This window comes from Triticum aestivum, chromosome 3A, assembly GCF_018294505.1.
Source record: "Triticum aestivum cultivar Chinese Spring chromosome 3A, IWGSC CS RefSeq v2.1, whole genome shotgun sequence".
Taxonomy (NCBI): Eukaryota; Viridiplantae; Streptophyta; class Magnoliopsida; order Poales; family Poaceae; genus Triticum; species Triticum aestivum.
Window position 1 is genome coordinate 575,297,386 of NC_057800.1, and position 7,800 is coordinate 575,305,185.

Here is a 7,800-nt window from a genome sequence, read left to right on the forward strand (position 1 = left end):
ACAACCTTCTTCTTGTAGACGTTGTTGGGCCTCCAAGTGCAGAGGTTTGTAGGACAGTAGCAAATTTCCCTCAAGTGGATGACCTAAGGTTTATCAATCCGTAGGAGGAATAGGATGAAGATGGTCTCTATCAAGCAACCTTGCAACCAAATAACAAAGAGTCTCTTGTGTCCCCAACACACCCAATACAATGGTAAATTGCATAGGTGCACTAGTTCGGCGAAGAGATGGTGATACAAGTGGTATATGGATGGTAGATAAAGGTATTTGTAATCTGAAAAACTATAAAAACAGCAAGGTAACTAATGATAAAAGTGAGCATAAATGGTACTGCAATGCGTTGAAACAAGGCCTAGGGTTCATACTTTCACTAGTGCAAGTCCTCTCAACAATAATAACATAATTGGATCATATAACTATCCCTCAACATGCAACAAAGAGTCACTCCAAAGTCTAATAGCGGAGAATGAACGAAGAGATTATGGTAGGGTACGAAACCACCTCAAAGTTATTATTTCCAATCAATCCGTTGGGCTATTCCTGTAAGTGTCACAAACAGCCCTAGAGTTCATACTAGAATAACACCTTAAGACACAAATCAACCAAAACCCTAGTGTCACCTAGATACTCCAATGTCACCTCAAGTATCCGTGGGTATGATTATACGATATGCATCACACAATCACAGATTCATCTATTCAACCAACACATACGATCTCAAAGAGAGCCCCAAAGTTTCTACCAGAGAATCACGATGAAAACGTGTGCCAACCCCTATGCATAGGTTCATGCGCGGAACCCGCAAGTTGATCACCAAAACATACGTCAAGTGAATCACGTGATATCCCATTGTCACCACAGATACACACGGGAAGACATACATCAAGTGTTCTCAAATCTTTAAAGACACAATCTGATAAGATACTTTAAAGGGGAAACTCAATCCATTACAAGAGAGTAGAGGGGGGGAAGAAACATCATAGGATCCAACTATAATAGCAAAGCTCGCGATACATCAAGATCGTACCACCTCAAGAACACGAGAGAGAGAGAGATCAAACACATAGCTACTGGTACATACCCTTAGCCCCGAGGGAGAACTACTCCCTCCTTGTCATGGAGAGCATCGGGATGATGAAGATGGACACCGGAGAGGGATTGCCCCCTCCGGCAGGGTGCCGGAACGGGTCTAGATTGGTTTTCGGTGGCTACGGAGGCTTCTGGCGGCGAAACTCCTGATCTATTGTGCTCTAGGATGTTTTTAGGGTATATGGAGATATATATAGGCAGAAGAAGTACGTTAGGGGGGCATGAGGGGCCCACGAGGGTGGAGGGCGCGCCCCCCTACCTTGTGGCCTCCTCGAAGCTTCCCTTACGTGGACCCAAGTCTCCCGGGCTTCTTCTGATCCAAAAATAAGTTCCGTGAAGTTTCAGGTCAATTGGACTCCGTTTGATTTTCCTTTTCTGCGATATTCTAAAACAAGGAAAAAAGAGAAACTGGCACTGGCACTAGGCTCTGGGTTAATAGGTTAGTCCCAAAAATCATATGAAATAGCATATAAATGCATATAAAACATCCAAGGTTGATAATATAATAGCATGGAACAATCAAAAATTATAGATACATTGGAGACGTATCAACATCCCCAAGCTTAATTCCTGCTCGTCCTCGAGTAGGTAAATGATAAAAATAGAATTTTTGATGTGGAATGCTACCTAACATATTTCTCTAAGTAATTCTTATTTATTGTGGCAAGAATATTTCAGATCCATAAGATTCAAGACAAAAGTTCATATTGACATAAAAAATACTTCAAGCATACTAACAAAGCAATCATGTCTTCTCAAAATAACATGGCCAAAGAAAGCTATCCCTACAAAATCATATAGTCTGGCTATGCTCCATCTTCACCACACAAGATATTTAAATCATGCACAACCCCGATGACAAGCCAAGCAATTGTTTCATACTTTTGATGTTCTCAAAAATTTTCAATCTTCACGCAATACATGAGCGTGAGCCATGGACATAGCACTATAGGTCGAATAGAATGGTGGTTGTGGGGAAGAAAAAAAGGAGAAGATAGTCTCACATCAACTAGGCGTATCAACGGGCTATGGAGATGCCCATCAATAGATATCAATGTGAGTGAGTAGGGATTGTCATGCAATGGATGCACTAGAGCTATAAGTGTATGAAAGCTCAACAAAAGAAACTAGTGGGTGTGCATCCAACTCGCTTGCTCACAAAGACCTAGGGCATTTTGAGGAAGCCCATCATTGGAATATACAAGCCAAGTTCTATAATGTAAAATTCCCACTAGTATATGAAAGTGACAACATAGGAGACTCTCTATCATGAAGATCATGGTGCTACTTTGAAGCACAAGTGTTTTAAAAGGATAGTAGCATTGCCCCTTCTCTCTTTTTCTCTTATTTTTTTATTTTTTTTATTTGGGCTTCTCTTTTTTATGGCCTCTTTTTTCTTTTTTTCATTTGGGCTTCTTTAGCCTCTTTTATTTATATATTTTCGTCCGGAGTCTCATCCCGACTTGTGGGGGAATCATAGTCTCCATCATCCTTTCCTCACTGGGACAATGCTCTAATAATGATGATCATCACACTTTTATTTACTAACAACTCAAGAATTACAACTCGATTCTTAGAACGAGATATGACTCTATATGAATGCCTCCGGCGGTGTACCGGGATGTGCAATCACTCATGAGTGACATGTATGAAAGAATTATGAATGGTGGCTTTGCCACAAATACAATGTCAACTACATGATCATGCATAGCAATATGGCAATGATGGAGCGTGTCATCATAAACGGAACGGTGGAAAGTTGCATGGCAATATATCTCAGAATGGCTATGGAAATGCCATAATAGGTAGGTATGGTGGCTGTTTTGAGGAAGGTATATGTTGGGTTTATGGTACCGGCGAAAGTTGCGCGGTACTAGAGAGGCTAGCAATGGTGGAAGGGTGAGAGTGCGTATAATCCATGGACTCAACATTAGTCATAAAAACTCACATACTTATTGCAAAAATCTATTAGTTATCGAAACAAAGTACTACGCGCATGCTCCTAGGGGGATAGATTGGTAGGAAAAGACCATCGCTCGTCCCTGACCGCCACTCATAAGGAAGACAATCAATAAATAAATCATGCTCCGACTTCATCACATAACGGTTCACCATACGTGCATGCTACGGGAATCACAAACTTGAACACAAGTATCTCTCAAATTCACAACTAATCAACTAGCATGACTCTAATATTATCATCCTCATATCTCAAAACAATCATCAAGTATCAAACTTCTCATAGTATTCAATGCACTTTATATGAAAGTTTTTATTATATCCCTCTTGGATGCCCATCATATTAGGACTAGTTTCATAAACAAAGCAAATTAACATGCTGTTTAGGACTCTCAAGATGATATAAGTGAAGCATGATAGTTCATCTATTTCTTCAAAATAAAACTACCACCATGCTCTAAAGGATATAAGTGAAGCACTAGAGCAAACGACAAACTACTCCGAATGATATAAGTGAAGATCAATGAGTAGTCGAATAATTATGCAACTATGTGAAGACTCTCTAACATTTAAGAATTTCAGATCTTGGTACTTTATTCAAACAGAAAGCAAAACTAAATAAAATAAATTGACGCTCCAAGCAAAACACATATCATGTGGTAAATAAAAATATAGCTCCAAGTAAAGTTACCGATGAACGAAGACGAAAGAGGGGGTGCCTTCCGGGGCATCCCCAAGCTTAGGCTTTTGGTTGTCCTTGAATATTACCTTGGTGTGCCTTGGGAATCCCCAAGCTTAGGCTATTGCCACTCCTTATTCCATAGTCCATCGAATCCTTACCCAAAACTTGAAAACTTCACAACACAAAACTTAACAGAAAACTCGTAAGCTCCGTTAGTATAAGAAAATAAATCACCACTTAGGTACTGTTGTTAACTCATTATTTATTTATATTGGTGTAATATATACTGTATTTCAACTTCTCTATGGTTCATAAACTCCGATACTACTCATAGATTCATCAAAATAAGCAAACAACTAATAGAAAACAGAATCTGTCAAAAACAGAACAGTCTGTAGTAATATGTATCAAACGTATACTTCTGGAACTCATAAAATTCTCAAATGAACTTATGGACCTGAGGAATTTATCTATTAATCATCTTCAAAAAAAATTAACTAAATAGCACTCTCCAAATAAAAATGGCAGCAATTCTCGTGAGCGCAAAAGTTTCTGTTTTTTACAGCATGATCAACAAGACTCTCCCCAAGTCTTCCCAACGGTTCTACTTGGTACAAACACTAATTAAATGCATAAAACCACATCTAAACAGAGGCTAGATGAATTATTTATTACTAAACAGGAGCAAAAAGCAATGAACAAAAATAAAATTGGGTTGCGCGCTATAGTTTAACGCCCCTAGCTAGGCATAATGATTTCAATGATGCTCACATAAAGGATAAGAAATTGAAACATAAAGAGAGCATCATGATGAATATGACTAGCACATTTAAGCCTAACCCACTTCCTATGCATAGGGATTTTGTGAGCAAACAACTTATGGTAACAATAATCAACTTGCATAGGAAGGTAAAACAAGCATAACTTCAAAACTTTAAGCACATAGAGAGGAAACTTGATATTATTGCAATTCCTACAAGCATATATTCATCCCTCATAATAATTTTCAGTAGCATCATGAATGAATTCAACAATATAACCAGAACCTAAAGCATTCTTTTCATGATCTACAAGCATAGAAATTTTATTACTCTCCACATAAGCAAAATTCTTCTCATGAATAATAGTGGGAGCAAACTCAACAAAATAACTATCATGTGATTGAAAATTAAGATCAAGATGACAAGGTTCATTGTTATTATTATTCTTTAAAGCATATGTGTCATCACAATAATCATCATAGATAGGTGGCCTGCTTTCATCATAAAAAATTTGCTCATCAAAACTTGGGGGACAAAAAATATCATCTTCATCAAACATAGCTTCCCCAAGCTTGTGGCTTTGCATATCATTAGCATCATGGATATTCAAAGAACTCATACTAACAACATTGCAATCATGCTCATCATTCAAATACTTAGTGCCAAACATTCTAATGCATTCTTCTTCTAGCACTTGAGCACAATTATCGGAATCCTTATTCTCACGAAAGACATTAAAAAGATGAAGCATATGTGGTAACGTTAATTCCATTTTTTTAATTTTCTTTTATAAACTAAACTAGTGATAAAACAAGAAACTAAAAGACTCGATTGCAAGATCTAAAGATATACCTTCAAGCACTAACCTCCCCGGCAACGGCGCCAGAAAAGAGCTTGATGTCTACTACACAACCTTCTTCTTGTAGACGTTGTTGGGCCTCCAAGTGCAAAGGTTTGTAGGACAGTAGCAAATTTCCCTCAAATGGATGAGATAAGGTTTATCAATCCGTAGGAGGCATAGTATGAAGATGGTCTCTCTCAAGCAACCCTGCAACCAAATAACAAAGAGTCTCTTGTGTCCCCAACACACCCAATACAATGGTAAATTGTATAGGTGCACTAGTTTGGCGAAGAGATGGTGATACAAGTGGTATATGGATGGTAGATAAAGGTATTTGTACTCTGAAAATATAAAAACAGCAAGGTAACTAATGATAAAAGTGAGCGTAAACGGTATTGCAATGCGTTGAAACAAGGCCTAGGGTTCATACTTTTACTAGTGCAAGTCCTGTCAACAATAATAACATAATTGGATCATATAACTATCCCTCAACATGCAACAAAGAGTCACTCCAAAGTCTAATAGCGGAGAACGAACGAAGAGATTATGGTAGGGTACGAAACCACCTCAAAGTTTTTATTTCCAATCAATCCGTTGGGCTATTCCTATAAGTGTCACAAACAGCCCTAGAGTTCGTACTAGAATAACACCTTAAGACACAAATCAACCAAAACCCTAATGTCACCTAGATACTCCAATGTCACCTCAAGTATCCGTGGGTATGATTATACGATATGCATCACACAATCTCAGATGCATCTATTCAACCAACACATAGGACCTCAAAGAGTGCCCCAAAGTTTCTACCGGAGAATCACGACGAAAACGTGTGCCAACCCCTATGCATGGGTTCATAGGCGGAACCCGCAAGTTGATCACCAAAACATATGTCAAGTGAATCACGTGATATCCCATTGTCACCACATATACGCACGGCAAGACATACATCAAGTGTTCTCAAATCTTTAAAGACTCAATCCGATAAGATACTTTAAAGGGGAAACTTGTCAGTGGGATCGACACCTATGGGATCGCAAGAATCCCTACTACGGTCGCGGGGCGCGGGGTCGTGAGAAGAGCGGATCAAACAGATAGCACACAGTTCGTTTATCCAGGTTCAGGCCGCGGGGGCGCGTAAAACCCTACTCCCGCTTTGGTGGATTGTATATGAGTGTTCTTGAGCTAGCTATGGGGCGTGAGGAGCTCCAAAAAGCCGAATCCTCCTCCTGGTCGCCTCGGGCCTCCTTTTATAGGAAAGGGGGTTGCCACAGTAGCACCAGGAGGTGGAAAGGGAACAGTGATGTGAGGTTATCCCTCACATTACATGACAAGGCGCATTTAATGCGTCTTGCCCAGGTGTCCTTGCTTTATTGGGGACGGGGGAGAGCCCTATCTCGTCCGTCGCCGCTCCCTCTCGCGTCGACACGCGCCCTGGCCAGCGGCGCCCGCGGTGCCATGTAGGCAGGCAGGCAGCTGAGGTGGCGCAGTGGTGGGTCTCCACGAAGATCTGCATGCCGCCACGCAGGTGCCTGCCCAGCTGGTTGGGTCGGTAGCTGCATGCGAACGGCGGTGGAGGTTTAACTGGCGTGGGCCTGAAGGTGGCCCAATGGGTGTTCTTGGCAAGGGCCTTGCCGGGGCCCCGGCAAGGGTCTTGCCGTGGCGCCTGCTGTCATCCCCGGCAAGGCTCTTGCCGGGGGCCTTGTGGTCCTCCTTAACTGGGATCCCGCCAAGGATCATCATCTTCTGAAGGGTGTATCTGATCTTGAATGTCTTCACAAAGATCTGCATGCCACCACGGGGATGTCTCCCGAATCCTTGCCCCATGGGGGCAGTGGACTCAAGGGTGACTCACTCCATAGGTGTGGGGCGAGCTGCCACGGCAAGGGTCTTGCCGGGTTTGCTAAAACCGTCTCCCGGCAAGGATCTTGCCGGGGGAGGGTCCGCTTCGTCCCCTTTGCTCTTTGTGGTCTTGGTCTTGGCGTCGTTCTGCTTCTCCTGAGCTTCGGCCTTACCTTGGCTCACCTCCCTTGCCTTGCTCAGTGTGGTGGTGCCCGTGGCTCAGACTGCCCGTGCACAGTTATAGGGGTACAAAAAGCGTACCCCTCTTTCTGTACACCGACAGGAGCCCCCGGGCCTGGGCCACACATAAGCGCAATCGCGTCGTTGGGCTAGGCCCAAAAACGATGCGCGGGCAGGCGGGGCGGTTTTTATCGTGGTAAGTCTCTTCGCGCGCTGCGCTTCCCATGCTTCCCGCGCGTGGCGCGGCGTGGGGAGGCATGTGTGATGTGGGCGTCATGCGTGGGGTTGCTTCCCGTGGGCATGCGTCACATCACATTTAATGTGAAAGGAGGCGGCCCGCGTTTTCCCCCATAAGAAGGAATAACCGTGGGCGCGCTGCTCACTTTCTCCTCTTCCCTCGTGCCTTTTCCGATCTCAGTGCCGCCGTCCCCTTTCTTCCTTCCTTCCTA